The sequence below is a fragment of the Hyla sarda genome, unplaced genomic scaffold (assembly GCF_029499605.1).
Source record: "Hyla sarda isolate aHylSar1 unplaced genomic scaffold, aHylSar1.hap1 scaffold_1871, whole genome shotgun sequence".
Taxonomy (NCBI): Eukaryota; Metazoa; Chordata; class Amphibia; order Anura; family Hylidae; genus Hyla; species Hyla sarda.
In genome coordinates, this window is record NW_026608523.1 from 1 (window position 1) to 21,702 (window position 21,702).

The 21,702-nt window shown below is 46.0% G+C and overlaps 9 non-coding genes and 1 pseudogene across 9 annotated transcripts; all 10 read left to right on the plus strand.

Annotated features, from left to right (window-relative positions):
* The first annotated feature begins 972 nt into the window (after positions 1-972).
* On the plus strand, positions 973-1,163 carry LOC130315366 (U2 spliceosomal RNA). The gene has a single exon (XR_008862902.1). It is a non-coding gene; the product is annotated as a U2 spliceosomal RNA (small nuclear RNA).
* Positions 1,164-3,257: 2,094 nt separating this feature from the next.
* Positions 3,258-3,448, plus strand: LOC130315378 (U2 spliceosomal RNA). Its single transcript, XR_008862913.1, has one exon. It is a non-coding gene; the product is annotated as a U2 spliceosomal RNA (small nuclear RNA).
* Positions 3,449-5,532: 2,084 nt separating this feature from the next.
* LOC130315390 (U2 spliceosomal RNA) lies at positions 5,533-5,723 on the plus strand. Its single transcript, XR_008862924.1, has one exon. It is a non-coding gene; the product is annotated as a U2 spliceosomal RNA (small nuclear RNA).
* A 2,092-nt stretch (positions 5,724-7,815) lies between these two features.
* LOC130315396 (U2 spliceosomal RNA) lies at positions 7,816-8,006 on the plus strand. The gene has a single exon (XR_008862928.1). It is a non-coding gene; the product is annotated as a U2 spliceosomal RNA (small nuclear RNA).
* A 2,090-nt stretch (positions 8,007-10,096) lies between these two features.
* Positions 10,097-10,287, plus strand: LOC130315397 (U2 spliceosomal RNA). The gene has a single exon (XR_008862929.1). It is a non-coding gene; the product is annotated as a U2 spliceosomal RNA (small nuclear RNA).
* Positions 10,288-12,377: 2,090 nt separating this feature from the next.
* LOC130315367 (U2 spliceosomal RNA) lies at positions 12,378-12,568 on the plus strand. The gene has a single exon (XR_008862903.1). It is a non-coding gene; the product is annotated as a U2 spliceosomal RNA (small nuclear RNA).
* Positions 12,569-14,661: 2,093 nt separating this feature from the next.
* On the plus strand, positions 14,662-14,852 carry LOC130315368 (U2 spliceosomal RNA). Its single transcript, XR_008862904.1, has one exon. It is a non-coding gene; the product is annotated as a U2 spliceosomal RNA (small nuclear RNA).
* A 2,102-nt stretch (positions 14,853-16,954) lies between these two features.
* LOC130315369 (U2 spliceosomal RNA) lies at positions 16,955-17,145 on the plus strand. The gene has a single exon (XR_008862905.1). It is a non-coding gene; the product is annotated as a U2 spliceosomal RNA (small nuclear RNA).
* A 2,089-nt stretch (positions 17,146-19,234) lies between these two features.
* LOC130315394 (U2 spliceosomal RNA) lies at positions 19,235-19,394 on the plus strand (annotated as a pseudogene).
* A 695-nt stretch (positions 19,395-20,089) lies between these two features.
* On the plus strand, positions 20,090-20,272 carry LOC130315392 (U2 spliceosomal RNA). The gene has a single exon (XR_008862926.1). It is a non-coding gene; the product is annotated as a U2 spliceosomal RNA (small nuclear RNA).
* Positions 20,273-21,702: the final 1,430 nt, after the last annotated feature.

A 21,702-nucleotide genomic window follows, 5' to 3' on the forward strand; every position in this document is an offset into this window, starting at 1 on the left:
GGGAAAAAAAGGTGGAAATGGGTTTAAAAGTGATTTCGGCGGAGAAATATATATATATATATATATATATATATATATATATATATATATATATATATACGCGCACACACACACATATATATAAACGTATTCTCCGTTGAGATATTGCAGCCGCTGCTGTGTCCAGGCCCAGGAGCCTTAGCACTGTGCTGTGATGTCACTCAATACCACTGACATCACTAGGTGTAAACAACATCTCTCCTTTGCTGTGTATGTGACTATGGAGCTGTTTGGTGATGTCGTCTATTATGGCCTTCATAGAAGCAACAGGAGATTGTTGCATCCATCTAGAACCCTCAGAACTACAGTGCTATGATGTCACTCACTTCCACAGGCCTTGCAGAGTGTAAACAACAACAACCCAGCTTTGTTGTGTATGTAACCAAAGGGATTTGTGATGTCACCTAGAACCTTCACAGCAGCGACAGCTTTATGAGGAGCATCAGCACTGCTCTGCCTGAGCAGAACCATCACCGCCATAGGTTGTCAAATAACCCGGATTTAACCCACACAGGTAAGTCCAATGGGGTGCAGGCATGTCCTCTATGCTTACAGCTTCCCGTGGGTGTTGGTTTGATACCGTTTGGGGACAGCCAAGGAGGCATCTGCAGGCAACAAAGGTAGGTGTGTGCTTGTGTGTGTGTTTCCTATGCAGATCCTAAGCCCAGTGTCACATGCAAGTAGGAGGAGTAAGAAGGGTTCCTGGCAAATCCGGGTTATGGATTGCATTTAAAAAGGCCCCGTGGGAGTGCAATGGGCCCCTGTCTTGCTGCTTAGCAATAATGGTATGGGTTTAGGTTCTGCTGTGTGTACTGGTGGTTGACTGCCCCCCAGCCCAGAGTGTGCATGGAAAATTGTCTGGCAGCCTCCCTGACAGCAAGCAGTGATAGTGCCCATGAAGGGGACCTTGTTGGGCCCGCCCCTTTCACGGTTATCGCTTCTCGGCCTTTTGGCTAAGATCAAGTGTAGTATCTGTTCTTATCAGTTTAATATCTGATACGTCCCCTATCTGGGGACCATATATTAAATGGATTTTTGAGAACGGGGGCCGATTTCGAAGCTTGCTTCCGTCGCCCTATGCATTGACCCGATATGGCAGTATCTTCGGGTACAGTGCACCACCCCCTTACAGGGTTAAAAAGAAAGATTCCTACTTTCATTGCTACCTGCTTGCTGGCTAGCCAGCTAGCCAGCCCTGTGGGCCTTGCTGCTGCTGCTGCTGCTGCAGCCAAAAAACAAAAGGTGGTGCTGCTGCTGCTTCTGCTGCTTCTGCTTGTGTCTGGCCGCTGTTGGAGCGTCCAGGCACAGGACTTCTGCTGCTGCTGACTAAATGGCCTCCTTAATTGGATCATTTGAGTAGCCAGCACACCTGTGCAGGTAGGGCATGACATGATAGGCAGCTGCCTTGATAGCGGGTGGGTGCTGAATGTTCCTAATTGACAAAATAAGATTAATGCTTATGAAGAAATATAAAATCTCATCCCTTCCCCAATATCGCGCCACACCCCTACCCCTTAATTCCCTGGTTGAACTTGATGGACATATGTCTTTTTTCGACCGTACTAACTATGTAACTATGTAACATAACATGGGGGGGTCTCCTGGCTGTTCACACAGGTGTGTCATTGCTGTACATTGACCATGCATTGCTTCTGTGGTATTGCAAAGGCAAAGACAAATGCTTCCAGCCATCCATTGCACTAATGGATTGGTCATCAGCTGGCTGTCTATGTCCCGCATCAATATAGACCAAAGTACAGAGGGTTAGGCTATGCTATAGTGCACCTACCTGATGCATCAGAAGGTGCGAGGCCCTTGCTAAATTCTGTGCACAGACTTTGAGATCTATGCTTTAGACTGTATCTAAACCTGCTCCAACATGGACTGACATTCTGGCCTACTTTCAGCCGATGCGACTTGTCTGTCGCTGAACAGTCGCTTTTTATGTATTCAGCACCTATGTATAATGTTGTAAAAATGCTCTAGAAGCTAAAGTCGCAGAAATGTCACACATATTTGGCCTGCAACTTTCTGTGCGACAAATTCAGACAGGAAAAATCAGTATAATTCCTTAGAAAATTATCCCCCAGTGTCTCCATCTGCTGGCGGTATTGAATAAGCATTGCTGCACTGATGGGGTATGCATTAGACGAAAAAAAAGAAGAAAAAGAAGAATAATACGCCCAGAAAAGAGGCGAAAAGGAGAAAAACGTAAAAAAACGTGAAAAAAAAGTAAGAGGAAGAGAAGGGAAAAAAAGGTGGAAATGGGTTTAAAAGTGATTTCGGCGGAGAAATATATATATATATATATATATATATATATATATATATATATATATATATATACGCGCACACACACACATATATATAAACGTATTCTCCGTTGAGATATTGCAGCCGCTGCTGTGTCCAGGCCCAGGAGCCTTAGCACTGTGCTGTGATGTCACTCAATACCACTGACATCACTAGGTGTAAACAACATCTCTCCTTTGCTGTGTATGTGACTATGGAGCTGTTTGGTGATGTCGTCTATTATGGCCTTCATAGAAGCAACAGGAGATTGTTGCATCCATCTAGAACCCTCAGAACTACAGTGCTATGATGTCACTCACTTCCACAGGCCTTGCAGAGTGTAAACAACAACAACCCAGCTTTGTTGTGTATGTAACCATAGGGATTGTGATGTCACCTAGAACCTTCACAGCAGCGACAGCTTTATGAGGAGCATCAGCACTGCTCTGCCTGAGCAGAACCATCACCGCCATAGGTTGTCAAATAACCCGGATTTAACCCACACAGGTAAGTCCAATGGGGTGCAGGCATGTCCTCTATGCTTACAGCTTCCCGTGGGTGTTGGTTTGATACCGTTTGGGGACAGCCAAGGAGGCATCTGCAGGCAACAAAGGTAGGTGTGTGCTTGTGTGTGTGTTTCCTATGCAGATCCTAAGCCCAGTGTCACATGCAAGTAGGAGGAGTAAGAAGGGTTCCTGGCAAATCCGGGTTATGGATTGCATTTAAAAAGGCCCCGTGGGAGTGCAATGGGCCCCTGTCTTGCTGCTTAGCAATAATGGTATGGGTTTAGGTTCTGCTGTGTGTACTGGTGGTTGACTGCCCCCCAGCCCAGAGTGTGCATGGAAAATTGTCTGGCAGCCTCCCTGACAGCAAGCAGTGATAGTGCCCATGAAGGGGACCTTGTTGGGCCCGCCCCTTTCACGGTTATCGCTTCTCGGCCTTTTGGCTAAGATCAAGTGTAGTATCTGTTCTTATCAGTTTAATATCTGATACGTCCCCTATCTGGGGACCATATATTAAATGGATTTTTGAGAACGGGGGCCGATTTCGAAGCTTGCTTCCGTCGCCCTATGCATTGACCCGATATGGCAGTATCTTCGGGTACAGTGCACCACCCCCTTACAGGGTTAAAAAGAAAGATTCCTACTTTCATTGCTACCTGCTTGCTGGCTAGCCAGCTAGCCAGCCCTGTGGGCCTTGCTGCTGCTGCTGCTGCTGCAGCCAAAAAACAAAAGGTGGTGCTGCTGCTGCTTCTGCTGCTTCTGCTTGTGTCTGGCCGCTGTTGGAGCGTCCAGGCACAGGACTTCTGCTGCTGCTGACTAAATGGCCTCCTTAATTGGATCATTTGAGTAGCCAGCACACCTGTGCAGGTAGGGCATGACATGATAGGCAGCTGCCTTGATAGCGGGTGGGTGCTGAATGTTCCTAATTGACAAAATAAGATTAATGCTTATGAAGAAATATAAAATCTCATCCCTTCCCCAATATCGCGCCACACCCCTACCCCTTAATTCCCTGGTTGAACTTGATGGACATATGTCTTTTTTCGACCGTACTAACTATGTAACTATGTAACATAACATGGGGGGGTCTCCTGGCTGTTCACACAGGTGTGTCATTGCTGTACATTGACCATGCATTGCTTCTGTGGTATTGCAAAGGCAAAGACAAATGCTTCCAGCCATCCATTGCACTAATGGATTGGTCATCAGCTGGCTGTCTATGTCCCGCATCAATATAGACCAAAGTACAGAGGGTTAGGCTATGCTATAGTGCACCTACCTGATGCATCAGAAGGTGCGAGGCCCTTGCTAAATTCTGTGCACAGACTTTGAGATCTATGCTTTAGACTGTATCTAAACCTGCTCCAACATGGACTGACATTCTGGCCTACTTTCAGCCGATGCGACTTGTCTGTCGCTGAACAGTCGCTTTTTATGTATTCAGCACCTATGTATAATGTTGTAAAAATGCTCTAGAAGCTAAAGTCGCAGAAATGTCACACATATTTGGCCTGCAACTTTCTGTGCGACAAATTCAGACAGGAAAAATCAGTATAAATCCTTAGAAAATTATCCCCCAGTGTCTCCATCTGCTGGCGGTATTGAATAAGCATTGCTGCACTGATGGGGTATGCATTAGACGAAAAAAAAGAAGAAAAAGAAGAATAATACGCCCAGAAAAGAGGCGAAAAGGAGAAAAACGTAAAAAAACGTGAAAAAAAAGTAAGAGGAAGAGAAGGGAAAAAAAGGTGGAAATGGGTTTAAAAGTGATTTCGGCGGAGAAATATATATATATATATATATATATATATATATATATATATATACGCGCACACACACACATATATATAAACGTATTCTCCGTTGAGATATTGCAGCCGCTGCTGTGTCCAGGCCCAGGAGCCTTAGCACTGTGCTGTGATGTCACTCAATACCACTGACATCACTAGGTGTAAACAACATCTCTCCTTTGCTGTGTATGTGACTATGGAGCTGTTTGGTGATGTCGTCTATTATGGCCTTCATAGAAGCAACAGGAGATTGTTGCATCCATCTAGAACCCTCAGAACTACAGTGCTATGATGTCACTCACTTCCACAGGCCTTGCAGAGTGTAAACAACAACAACCCAGCTTTGTTGTGTATGTAACCATAGGGATTGTGATGTCACCTAGAACCTTCACAGCAGCGACAGCTTTATGAGGAGCATCAGCACTGCTCTGCCTGAGCAGAACCATCACCGCCATAGGTTGTCAAATAACCCGGATTTAACCCACACAGGTAAGTCCAATGGGGTGCAGGCATGTCCTCTATGCTTACAGCTTCCCGTGGGTGTTGGTTTGATACCGTTTGGGGACAGCCAAGGAGGCATCTGCAGGCAACAAAGGTAGGTGTGTGCTTGTGTGTGTGTTTCCTATGCAGATCCTAAGCCCAGTGTCACATGCAAGTAGGAGGAGTAAGAAGGGTTCCTGGCAAATCCGGGTTATGGATTGCATTTAAAAAGGCCCCGTGGGAGTGCAATGGGCCCCTGTCTTGCTGCTTAGCAATAATGGTATGGGTTTAGGTTCTGCTGTGTGTACTGGTGGTTGACTGCCCCCCAGCCCAGAGTGTGCATGGAAAATTGTCTGGCAGCCTCCCTGACAGCAAGCAGTGATAGTGCCCATGAAGGGGACCTTGTTGGGCCCGCCCCTTTCACGGTTATCGCTTCTCGGCCTTTTGGCTAAGATCAAGTGTAGTATCTGTTCTTATCAGTTTAATATCTGATACGTCCCCTATCTGGGGACCATATATTAAATGGATTTTTGAGAACGGGGGCCGATTTCGAAGCTTGCTTCCGTCGCCCTATGCATTGACCCGATATGGCAGTATCTTCGGGTACAGTGCACCACCCCCTTACAGGGTTAAAAAGAAAGATTCCTACTTTCATTGCTACCTGCTTGCTGGCTAGCCAGCTAGCCAGCCCTGTGGGCCTTGCTGCTGCTGCTGCTGCTGCTGCAGCCAAAAAACAAAAGGTGGTGCTGCTGCTGCTTCTGCTGCTTCTGCTTGTGTCTGGCCGCTGTTGGAGCGTCCAGGCACAGGACTTCTGCTGCTGCTGACTAAATGGCCTCCTTAATTGGATCATTTGAGTAGCCAGCACACCTGTGCAGGTAGGGCATGACATGATAGGCAGCTGCCTTGATAGCGGGTGGGTGCTGAATGTTCCTAATTGACAAAATAAGATTAATGCTTATGAAGAAATATAAAATCTCATCCCTTCCCCAATATCGCGCCACACCCCTACCCCTTAATTCCCTGGTTGAACTTGATGGACATATGTCTTTTTTCGACCGTACTAACTATGTAACTATGTAACATAACATGGGGGGGTCTCCTGGCTGTTCACACAGGTGTGTCATTGCTGTACATTGACCATGCATTGCTTCTGTGGTATTGCAAAGGCAAAGACAAATGCTTCCAGCCATCCATTGCACTAATGGATTGGTCATCAGCTGGCTGTCTATGTCCCGCATCAATATAGACCAAAGTACAGAGGGTTAGGCTATGCTATAGTGCACCTACCTGATGCATCAGAAGGTGCGAGGCCCTTGCTAAATTCTGTGCACAGACTTTGAGATCTATGCTTTAGACTGTATCTAAACCTGCTCCAACATGGACTGACATTCTGGCCTACTTTCAGCCGATGCGACTTGTCTGTCGCTGAACAGTCGCTTTTTATGTATTCAGCACCTATGTATAATGTTGTAAAAATGCTCTAGAAGCTAAAGTCGCAGAAATGTCACACATATTTGGCCTGCAACTTTCTGTGCGACAAATTCAGACAGGAAAAATCAGTATAAATCCTTAGAAAATTATCCCCCAGTGTCTCCATCTGCTGGCGGTATTGAATAAGCATTGCTGCACTGATGGGGTATGCATTAGACGAAAAAAAAGAAGAAAAAGAAGAATAATACGCCCAGAAAAGAGGCGAAAAGGAGAAAAACGTAAAAAAACGTGAAAAAAAAGTAAGAGGAAGAGAAGGGAAAAAAAGGTGGAAATGGGTTTAAAAGTGATTTCGGCGGAGAATATATATATATATATATATATATATATATATATATATATATATATATACGCGCACACACACACATATATATAAACGTATTCTCCGTTGAGATATTGCAGCCGCTGCTGTGTCCAGGCCCAGGAGCCTTAGCACTGTGCTGTGATGTCACTCAATACCACTGACATCACTAGGTGTAAACAACATCTCTCCTTTGCTGTGTATGTGACTATGGAGCTGTTTGGTGATGTCGTCTATTATGGCCTTCATAGAAGCAACAGGAGATTGTTGCATCCATCTAGAACCCTCAGAACTACAGTGCTATGATGTCACTCACTTCCACAGGCCTTGCAGAGTGTAAACAACAACAACCCAGCTTTGTTGTGTATGTAACCATAGGGATTGTGATGTCACCTAGAACCTTCACAGCAGCGACAGCTTTATGAGGAGCATCAGCACTGCTCTGCCTGAGCAGAACCATCACCGCCATAGGTTGTCAAATAACCCGGATTTAACCCACACAGGTAAGTCCAATGGGGTGCAGGCATGTCCTCTATGCTTACAGCTTCCCGTGGGTGTTGGTTTGATACCGTTTGGGGACAGCCAAGGAGGCATCTGCAGGCAACAAAGGTAGGTGTGTGCTTGTGTGTGTGTTTCCTATGCAGATCCTAAGCCCAGTGTCACATGCAAGTAGGAGGAGTAAGAAGGGTTCCTGGCAAATCCGGGTTATGGATTGCATTTAAAAAGGCCCCGTGGGAGTGCAATGGGCCCCTGTCTTGCTGCTTAGCAATAATGGTATGGGTTTAGGTTCTGCTGTGTGTACTGGTGGTTGACTGCCCCCCAGCCCAGAGTGTGCATGGAAAATTGTCTGGCAGCCTCCCTGACAGCAAGCAGTGATAGTGCCCATGAAGGGGACCTTGTTGGGCCCGCCCCTTTCACGGTTATCGCTTCTCGGCCTTTTGGCTAAGATCAAGTGTAGTATCTGTTCTTATCAGTTTAATATCTGATACGTCCCCTATCTGGGGACCATATATTAAATGGATTTTTGAGAACGGGGGCCGATTTCGAAGCTTGCTTCCGTCGCCCTATGCATTGACCCGATATGGCAGTATCTTCGGGTACAGTGCACCACCCCCTTACAGGGTTAAAAAGAAAGATTCCTACTTTCATTGCTACCTGCTTGCTGGCTAGCCAGCTAGCCAGCCCTGTGGGCCTTGCTGCTGCTGCTGCTGCTGCTGCAGCCAAAAAACAAAAGGTGGTGCTGCTGCTGCTTCTGCTGCTTCTGCTTGTGTCTGGCCGCTGTTGGAGCGTCCAGGCACAGGACTTCTGCTGCTGCTGACTAAATGGCCTCCTTAATTGGATCATTTGAGTAGCCAGCACACCTGTGCAGGTAGGGCATGACATGATAGGCAGCTGCCTTGATAGCGGGTGGGTGCTGAATGTTCCTAATTGACAAAATAAGATTAATGCTTATGAAGAAATATAAAATCTCATCCCTTCCCCAATATCGCGCCACACCCCTACCCCTTAATTCCCTGGTTGAACTTGATGGACATATGTCTTTTTTCGACCGTACTAACTATGTAACTATGTAACATAACATGGGGGGGTCTCCTGGCTGTTCACACAGGTGTGTCATTGCTGTACATTGACCATGCATTGCTTCTGTGGTATTGCAAAGGCAAAGACAAATGCTTCCAGCCATCCATTGCACTAATGGATTGGTCATCAGCTGGCTGTCTATGTCCCGCATCAATATAGACCAAAGTACAGAGGGTTAGGCTATGCTATAGTGCACCTACCTGATGCATCAGAAGGTGCGAGGCCCTTGCTAAATTCTGTGCACAGACTTTGAGATCTATGCTTTAGACTGTATCTAAACCTGCTCCAACATGGACTGACATTCTGGCCTACTTTCAGCCGATGCGACTTGTCTGTCGCTGAACAGTCGCTTTTTATGTATTCAGCACCTATGTATAATGTTGTAAAAATGCTCTAGAAGCTAAAGTCGCAGAAATGTCACACATATTTGGCCTGCAACTTTCTGTGCGACAAATTCAGACAGGAAAAATCAGTATAAATCCTTAGAAAATTATCCCCCAGTGTCTCCATCTGCTGGCGGTATTGAATAAGCATTGCTGCACTGATGGGGTATGCATTAGACGAAAAAAAAGAAGAAAAAGAAGAATAATACGCCCAGAAAAGAGGCGAAAAGGAGAAAAACGTAAAAAAACGTGAAAAAAAAGTAAGAGGAAGAGAAGGGAAAAAAAGGTGGAAATGGGTTTAAAAGTGATTTCGGTGGAGAATATATATATATATATATATATATATATATATATATATATATATATACGCGCACACACACACATATATATAAACGTATTCTCCGTTGAGATATTGCAGCCGCTGCTATGTCCAGGCCCAGGAGCCTTAGCACTGTGCTGTGATGTCACTCAATACCACTGACATCACTAGGTGTAAACAACATCTCTCCTTTGCTGTGTATGTGACTATGGAGCTGTTTGGTGATGTCGTCTATTATGGCCTTCATAGAAGCAACAGGAGATTGTTGCATCCATCTAGAACCCTCAGAACTACAGTGCTATGATGTCACTCACTTCCACAGGCCTTGCAGAGTGTAAACAACAACAACCCAGCTTTGTCGTGTATGTAACCATAGGGATTGTGATGTCACCTAGAACCTTCACAGCAGCGACAGCTTTATGAGGAGCATCAGCACTGCTCTGCCTGAGCAGAACCATCACCGCCATAGGTTGTCAAATAACCCGGATTTAACCCACACAGGTAAGTCCAATGGGGTGCAGGCATGTCCTCTATGCTTACAGCTTCCCGTGGGTGTTGGTTTGATACCGTTTGGGGACAGCCAAGGAGGCATCTGCAGGCAACAAAGGTAGGTGTGTGCTTGTGTGTGTGTTTCCTATGCAGATCCTAAGCCCAGTGTCACATGCAAGTAGGAGGAGTAAGAAGGGTTCCTGGCAAATCCGGGTTATGGATTGCATTTAAAAAGGCCCCGTGGGAGTGCAATGGGCCCCTGTCTTGCTGCTTAGCAATAATGGTATGGGTTTAGGTTCTGCTGTGTGTACTGGTGGTTGACTGCCCCCCAGCCCAGAGTGTGCATGGAAAATTGTCTGGCAGCCTCCCTGACAGCAAGCAGTGATAGTGCCCATGAAGGGGACCTTGTTGGGCCCGCCCCTTTCACGGTTATCGCTTCTCGGCCTTTTGGCTAAGATCAAGTGTAGTATCTGTTCTTATCAGTTTAATATCTGATACGTCCCCTATCTGGGGACCATATATTAAATGGATTTTTGAGAACGGGGGCCGATTTCGAAGCTTGCTTCCGTCGCCCTATGCATTGACCCGATATGGCAGTATCTTCGGGTACAGTGCACCACCCCCTTACAGGGTTAAAAAGAAAGATTCCTACTTTCATTGCTACCTGCTTGCTGGCTAGCCAGCTAGCCAGCCCTGTGGGCCTTGCTGCTGCTGCTGCTGCTGCTGCAGCCAAAAAACAAAAGGTGGTGCTGCTGCTGCTTCTGCTGCTTCTGCTTGTGTCTGGCCGCTGTTGGAGCGTCCAGGCACAGGACTTCTGCTGCTGCTGACTAAATGGCCTCCTTAATTGGATCATTTGAGTAGCCAGCACACCTGTGCAGGTAGGGCATGACATGATAGGCAGCTGCCTTGATAGCGGGTGGGTGCTGAATGTTCCTAATTGACAAAATAAGATTAATGCTTATGAAGAAATATAAAATCTCATCCCTTCCCCAATATCGCGCCACACCCCTACCCCTTAATTCCCTGGTTGAACTTGATGGACATATGTCTTTTTTCGACCGTACTAACTATGTAACTATGTAACATAACATGGGGGGGTCTCCTGGCTGTTCACACAGGTGTATCATTGCTGTACATTGACCATGCATTGCTTCTGTGGTATTGCAAAGGCAAAGACAAATGCTTCCAGCCATCCATTGCACTAATGGATTGGTCATCAGCTGGCTGTCTATGTCCCGCATCAATATAGACCAAAGTACAGAGGGTTAGGCTATGCTATAGTGCACCTACCTGATGCATCAGAAGGTGCGAGGCCCTTGCTAAATTCTGTGCACAGACTTTGAGATCTATGCTTTAGACTGTATCTAAACCTGCTCCAACATGGACTGACATTCTGGCCTACTTTCAGCCGATGCGACTTGTCTGTCGCTGAACAGTCGCTTTTTATGTATTCAGCACCTATGTATAATGTTGTAAAAATGCTCTAGAAGCTAAAGTCGCAGAAATGTCACACATATTTGGCCTGCAACTTTCTGTGCGACAAATTCAGACAGGAAAAATCAGTATAAATCCTTAGAAAATTATCCCCCAGTGTCTCCATCTGCTGGCGGTATTGAATAAGCATTGCTGCACTGATGGGGTATGCATTAGACGAAAAAAAAGAAGAAAAAGAAGAATAATACGCCCAGAAAAGAGGCGAAAAGGAGAAAAACGTAAAAAAACGTGAAAAAAAAGTAAGAGGAAGAGAAGGGAAAAAAAGGTGGAAATGGGTTTAAAAGTGATTTCGGCGGAGAATATATATATATATATATATATATATATATATATATATATATATATACGCGCACACACACACATATATATAAACGTATTCTCCGTTGAGATATTGCAGCCGCTGCTGTGTCCAGGCCCAGGAGCCTTAGCACTGTGCTGTGATGTCACTCAATACCACTGACATCACTAGGTGTAAACAACATCTCTCCTTTGCTGTGTATGTGACTATGGAGCTGTTTGGTGATGTCGTCTATTATGGCCTTCATAGAAGCAACAGGAGATTGTTGCATCCATCTAGAACCCTCAGAACTACAGTGCTATGATGTCACTCACTTCCACAGGCCTTGCAGAGTGTAAACAACAACAACCCAGCTTTGTTGTGTATGTAACCATAGGGATTGTGATGTCACCTAGAACCTTCACAGCAGCGACAGCTTTATGAGGAGCATCAGCACTGCTCTGCCTGAGCAGAACCATCACCGCCATAGGTTGTCAAATAACCCGGATTTAACCCACACAGGTAAGTCCAATGGGGTGCAGGCATGTCCTCTATGCTTACAGCTTCCCGTGGGTGTTGGTTTGATACCGTTTGGGGACAGCCAAGGAGGCATCTGCAGGCAACAAAGGTAGGTGTGTGCTTGTGTGTGTGTTTCCTATGCAGATCCTAAGCCCAGTGTCACATGCAAGTAGGAGGAGTAAGAAGGGTTCCTGGCAAATCCGGGTTATGGATTGCATTTAAAAAGGCCCTGTGGGAGTGCAATGGGCCCCTGTCTTGCTGCTTAGCAATAATGGTATGGGTTTAGGTTCTGCTGTGTGTACTGGTGGTTGACTGCCCCCCAGCCCAGAGTGTGCATGGAAAATTGTCTGGCAGCCTCCCTGACAGCAAGCAGTGATAGTGCCCATGAAGGGGACCTTGTTGGGCCCGCCCCTTTCACGGTTATCGCTTCTCGGCCTTTTGGCTAAGATCAAGTGTAGTATCTGTTCTTATCAGTTTAATATCTGATACGTCCCCTATCTGGGGACCATATATTAAATGGATTTTTGAGAACGGGGGCCGATTTCGAAGCTTGCTTCCGTCGCCCTATGCATTGACCCGATATGGCAGTATCTTCGGGTACAGTGCACCACCCCCTTACAGGGTTAAAAAGAAAGATTCCTACTTTCATTGCTACCTGCTTGCTGGCTAGCCAGCTAGCCAGCCCTGTGGGCCTTGCTGCTGCTGCTGCTGCTGCTGCAGCCAAAAAACAAAAGGTGGTGCTGCTGCTGCTTCTGCTGCTTCTGCTTGTGTCTGGCCGCTGTTGGAGCGTCCAGGCACAGGACTTCTGCTGCTGCTGACTAAATGGCCTCCTTAATTGGATCATTTGAGTAGCCAGCACACCTGTGCAGGTAGGGCATGACATGATAGGCAGCTGCCTTGATAGCGGGTGGGTGCTGAATGTTCCTAATTGACAAAATAAGATTAATGCTTATGAAGAAATATAAAATCTCATCCCTTCCCCAATATCGCGCCACACCCCTACCCCTTAATTCCCTGGTTGAACTTGATGGACATATGTCTTTTTTCGACCGTACTAACTATGTAACTATGTAACATAACATGGGGGGGTCTCCTGGCTGTTCACACAGGTGTGTCATTGCTGTACATTGACCATGCATTGCTTCTGTGGTATTGCAAAGGCAAAGACAAATGCTTCCAGCCATCCATTGCACTAATGGATTGGTCATCAGCTGGCTGTCTATGTCCCGCATCAATATAGACCAAAGTACAGAGGGTTAGGCTATGCTATAGTGCACCTACCTGATGCATCAGAAGGTGCGAGGCCCTTGCTAAATTCTGTGCACAGACTTTGAGATCTATGCTTTAGACTGTATCTAAACCTGCTCCAACATGGACTGACATTCTGGCCTACTTTCAGCCGATGCGACTTGTCTGTCGCTGAACAGTCGCTTTTTATGTATTCAGCACCTATGTATAATGTTGTAAAAATGCTCTAGAAGCTAAAGTCGCAGAAATGTCACACATATTTGGCCTGCAACTTTCTGTGCGACAAATTCAGACAGGAAAAATCAGTATAAATCCTTAGAAAATTATCCCCCAGTGTCTCCATCTGCTGGCGGTATTGAATAAGCATTGCTGCACTGATGGGGTATGCATTAGACGAAAAAAAAGAAGAAAAAGAAGAATAATACGCCCAGAAAAGAGGCGAAAAGGAGAAAAACGTAAAAAAACGTGAAAAAAAAGTAAGAGGAAGAGAAGGGAAAAAAAGGTGGAAATGGGTTTAAAAGTGATTTCGGTGGAGAAATATATATATATATATATATATATATATATATATATATATATATATATACGCGCACACACACACATATATATAAACGTATTCTCCGTTGAGATATTGCAGCCGCTGCTGTGTCCAGGCCCAGGAGCCTTAGCACTGTGCTGTGATGTCACTCAATACCACTGACATCACTAGGTGTAAACAACATCTCTCCTTTGCTGTGTATGTGACTATGGAGCTGTTTGGTGATGTCGTCTATTATGGCCTTCATAGAAGCAACAGGAGATTGTTGCATCCATCTAGAACCCTCAGAACTACAGTGCTATGATGTCACTCACTTCCACAGGCCTTGCAGAGTGTAAACAACAACAACCCAGCTTTGTTGTGTATGTAACCATAGGGATTGTGATGTCACCTAGAACCTTCACAGCAGCGACAGCTTTATGAGGAGCATCAGCACTGCTCTGCCTGAGCAGAACCATCACCGCCATAGGTTGTCAAATAACCCGGATTTAACCCACACAGGTAAGTCCAATGGGGTGCAGGCATGTCCTCTATGCTTACAGCTTCCCGTGGGTGTTGGTTTGATACCGTTTGGGGACAGCCAAGGAGGCATCTGCAGGCAACAAAGGTAGGTGTGTGCTTGTGTGTGTGTTTCCTATGCAGATCCTAAGCCCAGTGTCACATGCAAGTAGGAGGAGTAAGAAGGGTTCCTGGCAAATCCGGGTTATGGATTGCATTTAAAAAGGCCCCGTGGGAGTGCAATGGGCCCCTGTCTTGCTGCTTAGCAATAATGGTATGGGTTTAGGTTCTGCTGTGTGTACTGGTGGTTGACTGCCCCCCAGCCCAGAGTGTGCATGGAAAATTGTCTGGCAGCCTCCCTGACAGCAAGCAGTGATAGTGCCCATGAAGGGGACCTTGTTGGGCCCGCCCCTTTCACGGTTATCGCTTCTCGGCCTTTTGGCTAAGATCAAGTGTAGTATCTGTTCTTATCAGTTTAATATCTGATACGTCCCCTATCTGGGGACCATATATTAAATGGATTTTTGAGAACGGGGGCCGATTTCGAAGCTTGCTTCCGTCGCCCTATGCATTGACCCGATATGGCAGTATCTTCGGGTACAGTGCACCACCCCCTTACAGGGTTAAAAAGAAAGATTCCTACTTTCATTGCTACCTGCTTGCTGGCTAGCCAGCTAGCCAGCCCTGTGGGCCTTGCTGCTGCTGCTGCTGCTGCTGCTGCAGCCAAAAAACAAAAGGTGGTGCTGCTGCTGCTTCTGCTGCTTCTGCTTGTGTCTGGCCGCTGTTGGAGCGTCCAGGCACAGGACTTCTGCTGCTGCTGACTAAATGGCCTCCTTAATTGGATCATTTGAGTAGCCAGCACACCTGTGCAGGTAGGGCATGACATGATAGGCAGCTGCCTTGATAGCGGGTGGGTGCTGAATGTTCCTAATTGACAAAATAAGATTAATGCTTATGAAGAAATATAAAATCTCATCCCTTCCCCAATATCGCGCCACACCCCTACCCCTTAATTCCCTGGTTGAACTTGATGGACATATGTCTTTTTTCGACCGTACTAACTATGTAACTATGTAACATAACATGGGGGGGTCTCCTGGCTGTTCACACAGGTGTGTCATTGCTGTACATTGACCATGCATTGCTTCTGTGGTATTGCAAAGGCAAAGACAAATGCTTCCAGCCATCCATTGCACTAATGGATTGGTCATCAGCTGGCTGTCTATGTCCCGCATCAATATAGACCAAAGTACAGAGGGTTAGGCTATGCTATAGTGCACCTACCTGATGCATCAGAAGGTGCGAGGCCCTTGCTAAATTCTGTGCACAGACTTTGAGATCTATGCTTTAGACTGTATCTAAACCTGCTCCAACATGGACTGACATTCTGGCCTACTTTCAGCCGATGCGACTTGTCTGTCGCTGAACAGTCGCTTTTTATGTATTCAGCACCTATGTATAATGTTGTAAAAATGCTCTAGAAGCTAAAGTCGCAGAAATGTCACACATATTTGGCCTGCAACTTTCTGTGCGACAAATTCAGACAGGAAAAATCAGTATAAATCCTTAGAAAATTATCCCCCAGTGTCTCCATCTGCTGGCGGTATTGAATAAGCATTGCTGCACTGATGGGGTATGCATTAGACGAAAAAAAAGAAGAAAAAGAAGAATAATACGCCCAGAAAAGAGGCGAAAAGGAGAAAAACGTAAAAAAACGTGAAAAAAAAGTAAGAGGAAGAGAAGGGAAAAAAAGGTGGAAATGGGTTTAAAAGTGATTTCGGCGGAGAAATATATATATATATATATATATATATATATATATATATATATATATATATATATACGCGCACACACACACATATATATAAACGTATTCTCCGTTGAGATATTGCAGCCGCTGCTGTGTCCAGGCCCAGGAGCCTTAGCACTGTGCTGTGATGTCACTCAATACCACTGACATCACTAGGTGTAAACAACATCTCTCCTTTGCTGTGTATGTGACTATGGAGCTGTTTGGTGATGTCGTCTATTATGGCCTTCATAGAAGCAACAGGAGATTGTTGCATCCATCTAGAACCCTCAGAACTACAGTGCTATGATGTCACTCACTTCCACAGGCCTTGCAGAGTGTAAACAACAACAACCCAGCTTTGTTGTGTATGTAACCATAGGGATTGTGATGTCACCTAGAACCTTCACAGCAGCGACAGCTTTATGAGGAGCATCAGCACTGCTCTGCCTGAGCAGAACCATCACCGCCATAGGTTGTCAAATAACCCGGATTTAACCCACACAGGTAAGTCCAATGGGGTGCAGGCATGTCCTCTATGCTTACAGCTTCCCGTGGGTGTTGGTTTGATACCGTTTGGGGACAGCCAAGGAGGCATCTGCAGGCAACAAAGGTAGGTGTGTGCTTGTGTGTGTGTTTCCTATGCAGATCCTAAGCCCAGTGTCACATGCAAGTAGGAGGAGTAAGAAGGGTTCCTGGCAAATCCGGGTTATGGATTGCATTTAAAAAGGCCCCGTGGGAGTGCAATGGGCCCCTGTCTTGCTGCTTAGCAATAATGGTATGGGTTTAGGTTCTGCTGTGTGTACTGGTGGTTGACTGCCCCCCAGCCCAGAGTGTGCATGGAAAATTGTCTGGCAGCCTCCCTGACAGCAAGCAGTGATAGTGCCCATGAAGGGGACCTTGTTGGGCCCGCCCCTTTCACGGTTATCGCTTCTCGGCCTTTTGGCTAAGATCAAGTGTAGTATCTGTTCTTATCAGTTTAATATCTGATACGTCCCCTATCTGGGGACCATATATTAAATGGATTTTTGAGAACGGGGGCCGATTTCGAAGCTTGCTTCCGTCGCCCTATGCATTGACCCGATATGGCAGTATCTTCGGGTACAGTGCACCACCCCCTTACAGGGTTAAAAAGAAAGATTCCTACTTTCATTGCTACCTGCTTGCTGGCTAGCCAGCTAGCCAGCCCTGTGGGCCTTGCTGCTGCTGCTGCTGCTGCTGCAGCCAAAAAACAAAAGGTGGTGCTGCTGCTGCTTCTGCTGCTTCTGCTTGTGTCTGGCCGCTGTTGGAGCGTCCAGGCACAGGACTTCTGCTGCTGCTGACTAAATGGCCTCCTTAATTGGATCATTTGAGTAGCCAGCACACCTGTGCAGGTAGGGCATGACATGATAGGCAGCTGCCTTGATAGCGGGTGGGTGCTGAATGTTCCTAATTGACAAAATAAGATTAATGCTTATGAAGAAATATAAAATCTCATCCCTTCCCCAATATCGCGCCACACCCCTACCCCTTAATTCCCTGGTTGAACTTGATGGACATATGTCTTTTTTCGACCGTACTAACTATGTAACTATGTAACATAACATGGGGGGGTCTCCTGGCTGTTCACACAGGTGTGTCATTGCTGTACATTGACCATGCATTGCTTCTGTGGTATTGCAAAGGCAAAGACAAATGCTTCCAGCCATCCATTGCACTAATGGATTGGTCATCAGCTGGCTGTCTATGTCCCGCATCAATATAGACCAAAGTACAGAGGGTTAGGCTATGCTATAGTGCACCTACCTGATGCATCAGAAGGTGCGAGGCCCTTGCTAAATTCTGTGCACAGACTTTGAGATCTATGCTTTAGACTGTATCTAAACCTGCTCCAACATGGACTGACATTCTGGCCTACTTTCAGCCGATGCGACTTGTCTGTCGCTGAACAGTCGCTTTTTATGTATTCAGCACCTATGTATAATGTTGTAAAAATGCTCTAGAAGCTAAAGTCGCAGAAATGTCACACATATTTGGCCTGCAACTTTCTGTGCGACAAATTCAGACAGGAAAAATCAGTATAAATCCTTAGAAAATTATCCCCCAGTGTCTCCATCTGCTGGCGGTATTGAATAAGCATTGCTGCACTGATGGGGTATGCATTAGACGAAAAAAAAGAAGAAAAAGAAGAATAATACGCCCAGAAAAGAGGCGAAAAGGAGAAAAACGTAAAAAAACGTGAAAAAAAAGTAAGAGGAAGAGAAGGGAAAAAAAGGTGGAAATGGGTTTAAAAGTGATTTCGGCGGAGAAATATATATATATATATATATATATATATATATATATATATATATACGCGCACACACACACATATATATAAACGTATTCTCCGTTGAGATATTGCAGCCGCTGCTGTGTCCAGGCCCAGGAGCCTTAGCACTGTGCTGTGATGTCACTCAATACCACTGACATCACTAGGTGTAAACAACATCTCTCCTTTGCTGTGTATGTGACTATGGAGCTGTTTGGTGATGTCGTCTATTATGGCCTTCATAAAAGCAACAGGAGATTGTTGCATCCATCTAGAACCCTCAGAACTACAGTGCTATGATGTCACTCACTTCCACAGGCCTTGCAGAGTGTAAACAACAACAACCCAGCTTTGTTGTGTATGTAACCATAGGGATTGTGATGTCACCTAGAACCTTCACAGCAGCGACAGCTTTATGAGGAGCATCAGCACTGCTCTGCCTGAGCAGAACCATCACCGCCATAGGTTGTCAAATAACCCGGATTTAACCCACACAGGTAAGTCCAATGGGGTGCAGGCATGTCCTCTATGCTTACAGCTTCCCGTGGGTGTTGGTTTGATACCGTTTGGGGACAGCCAAGGAGGCATCTGCAGGCAACAAAGGTAGGTGTGTGCTTGTGTGTGTGTTTCCTATGCAGATCCTAAGCCCAGTGTCACATGCAAGTAGGAGGAGTAAGAAGGGTTCCTGGCAAATCCGGGTTATGGATTGCATTTAAAAAGGCCCCGTGGGAGTGCAATGGGCCCCTGTCTTGCTGCTTAGCAATAATGGTATGGGTTTAGGTTCTGCTGTGTGTACTGGTGGTTGACTGCCCCCCAGCCCAGAGTGTGCATGGAAAATTGTCTGGCAGCCTCCCTGACAGCAAGCAGTGATAGTGCCCATGAAGGGGACCTTGTTGGGCCCGCCCCTTTCACGGTTATCGCTTCTCGGCCTTTTGGCTAAGATCAAGTGTAGTATCTGTTCTTATCAGTTTTCATGCTGGTGGGGATGGGTGCTGCATGGAGGATGCAGGTGTACCAGGGCTTTCCGGGGCTGGTTCTGAGGAATCAGCTCGATGGCTGCCCCGATGTGACCTGTTCCCTCCGGGTCTCGCCATGAGGCTGAGAGGGTCTAGAGCCGAGGTACTTTTGTGCCTCGGGGAGTGGTGACCCCGAGGTGCCGAAACTCACTGGGAGAATAGACTCACTGGGTTGAAGCACTGGCACCATAATCTCTTCACCTTGTGGCACTCACCTCTTGATTCCCGGCCTTCTGGCTAGGATCAGAGAAATTTTTATAGATCCGGCCGGATGTCCGGGCAGTATATCTGCACACATTCACTTATTTATTTCTTTTTTGTCTCACTGTGTCACTTTTTGCGTGTTGTGTGTTCACAGGATTTGTCAGGATGCGGTAGCCCTTCTGGGTGTCCCTCCTGGCGGTCTAGGGGAGGTGTGTGTGGCCATTAGGTTCCGCACCTCCCTGCAAACACCCCGGGTACTCCTGCTTTGGCAGGGTACCTACCGTAATCGGCTCTGCGGGCAGATACCTTGGCTAACGCCAAGGGGGATGCCGGGAGCATTTGTGGTCCCCTAGTAGCTTCGGCGAAAAGGGACATCGAACCTGGAACCTCGCAGGTACCTTTTGGTCCGGAGGCGAAGGGTAAGGTTTGTTGGGGGGCCTCTCTCCTATCGGAGAAGGGCTTGCGATAGACCGCATCCTTTGTGCACGTTTTTTTTTAGTGTAACACGTTTGCACTTTTTCTTGCACTTTGGGTGAATCGAAAGCACGTTCCTCGGCTTTAGATAAAAAAAAAAAAAAAAATCTGTTCTTATCAGTTTAATATCTGATACGTCCCCTATCTGGGGACCATATATTAAATGGATTTTTGAGAACGGGGGCCGATTTTGAAGCTTGCTTCCGTCGCCCTATGCATTGACCCGATATGGCAGTATCTTCGGGTACAGTGCACCACCCCCTTACAGGGTTAAAAAGAAAGATTCCTACTTTCATTGCTACCTGCTTGCTGGCTAGCCAGCTAGCCAGCCCTGTGGGCCTTGCTGCTGCTGCTGCTGCTGCTGCAGCCAAAAAACAAAAGGTGGTGCTGCTGCTGCTTCTGCTGCTTCTGCTTGTGTCTGGCCGCTGTTGGAGCGTCCAGGCACAGGACTTCTGCTGCTGCTGACTAAATGGCCTCCTTAATTGGATCATTTGAGTAGCCAGCACACCTGTGCAGGTAGGGCATGACATGATAGGCAGCTGCCTTGATAGCGGGTGGGTGCTGAATGTTCCTAATTGACAAAATAAGATTAATGCTTATGAAGAAATATAAAATCTCATCCCTTCCCCAATATCGCGCCACACCCCTACCCCTTAATTCCCTGGTTGAACTTGATGGACATATGTCTTTTTTCGACCGTACTAACTATGTAACTATGTAACATAACATGGGGGGGTCTCCTGGCTGTTCACACAGGTGTGTCATTGCTGTACATTGACCATGCATTGCTTCTGTGGTATTGCAAAGGCAAAGACAAATGCTTCCAGCCATCCATTGCACTAATGGATTGGTCATCAGCTGGCTGTCTATGTCCCGCATCAATATAGACCAAAGTACAGAGGGTTAGGCTATGCTATAGTGCACCTACCTGATGCATCAGAAGGTGCGAGGCCCTTGCTAAATTCTGTGCACAGACTTTGAGATCTATGCTTTAGACTGTATCTAAACCTGCTCCAACATGGACTGACATTCTGGCCTACTTTCAGCCGATGCGACTTGTCTGTCGCTGAACAGTCGCTTTTTATGTATTCAGCACCTATGTATAATGTTGTAAAAATGCTCTAGAAGCTAAAGTCGCAGAAATGTCACACATATTTGGCCTGCAACTTTCTGTGCGACAAATTCAGACAGGAAAAATCAGTATAAATCCTTAGAAAATTATCCCCCAGTGTCTCCATCTGCTGGCGGTATTGAATAAGCATTGCTGCACTGATGGGGTATGCATTAGACGAAAAAAAAGAAGAAAAAGAAGAATAATACGCCCAGAAAAGAGGCGAAAAGGAGAAAAACGTAAAAAAACGTGAAAAAAAAGTAAGAGGAAGAGAAGGGAAAAAAAGGTGGAAATGGGTTTAAAAGTGATTTCGGCGGAGAAATATATATATATATATATATATATATATATATATATATATATATATATATATATATATACGCGCACACACACACATATATATAAACGTATTCTCCGTTGAGATATTGCAGCCGCTGCTGTGTCCAGGCCCAGGAGCCTTAGCACTGTGCTGTGATGTCACTCAATACCACTGACATCACTAGGTGTAAACAACATCTCTCCTTTGCTGTGTATGTGACTATGGAGCTGTTTGGTGATGTCGTCTATTATGGCCTTCAT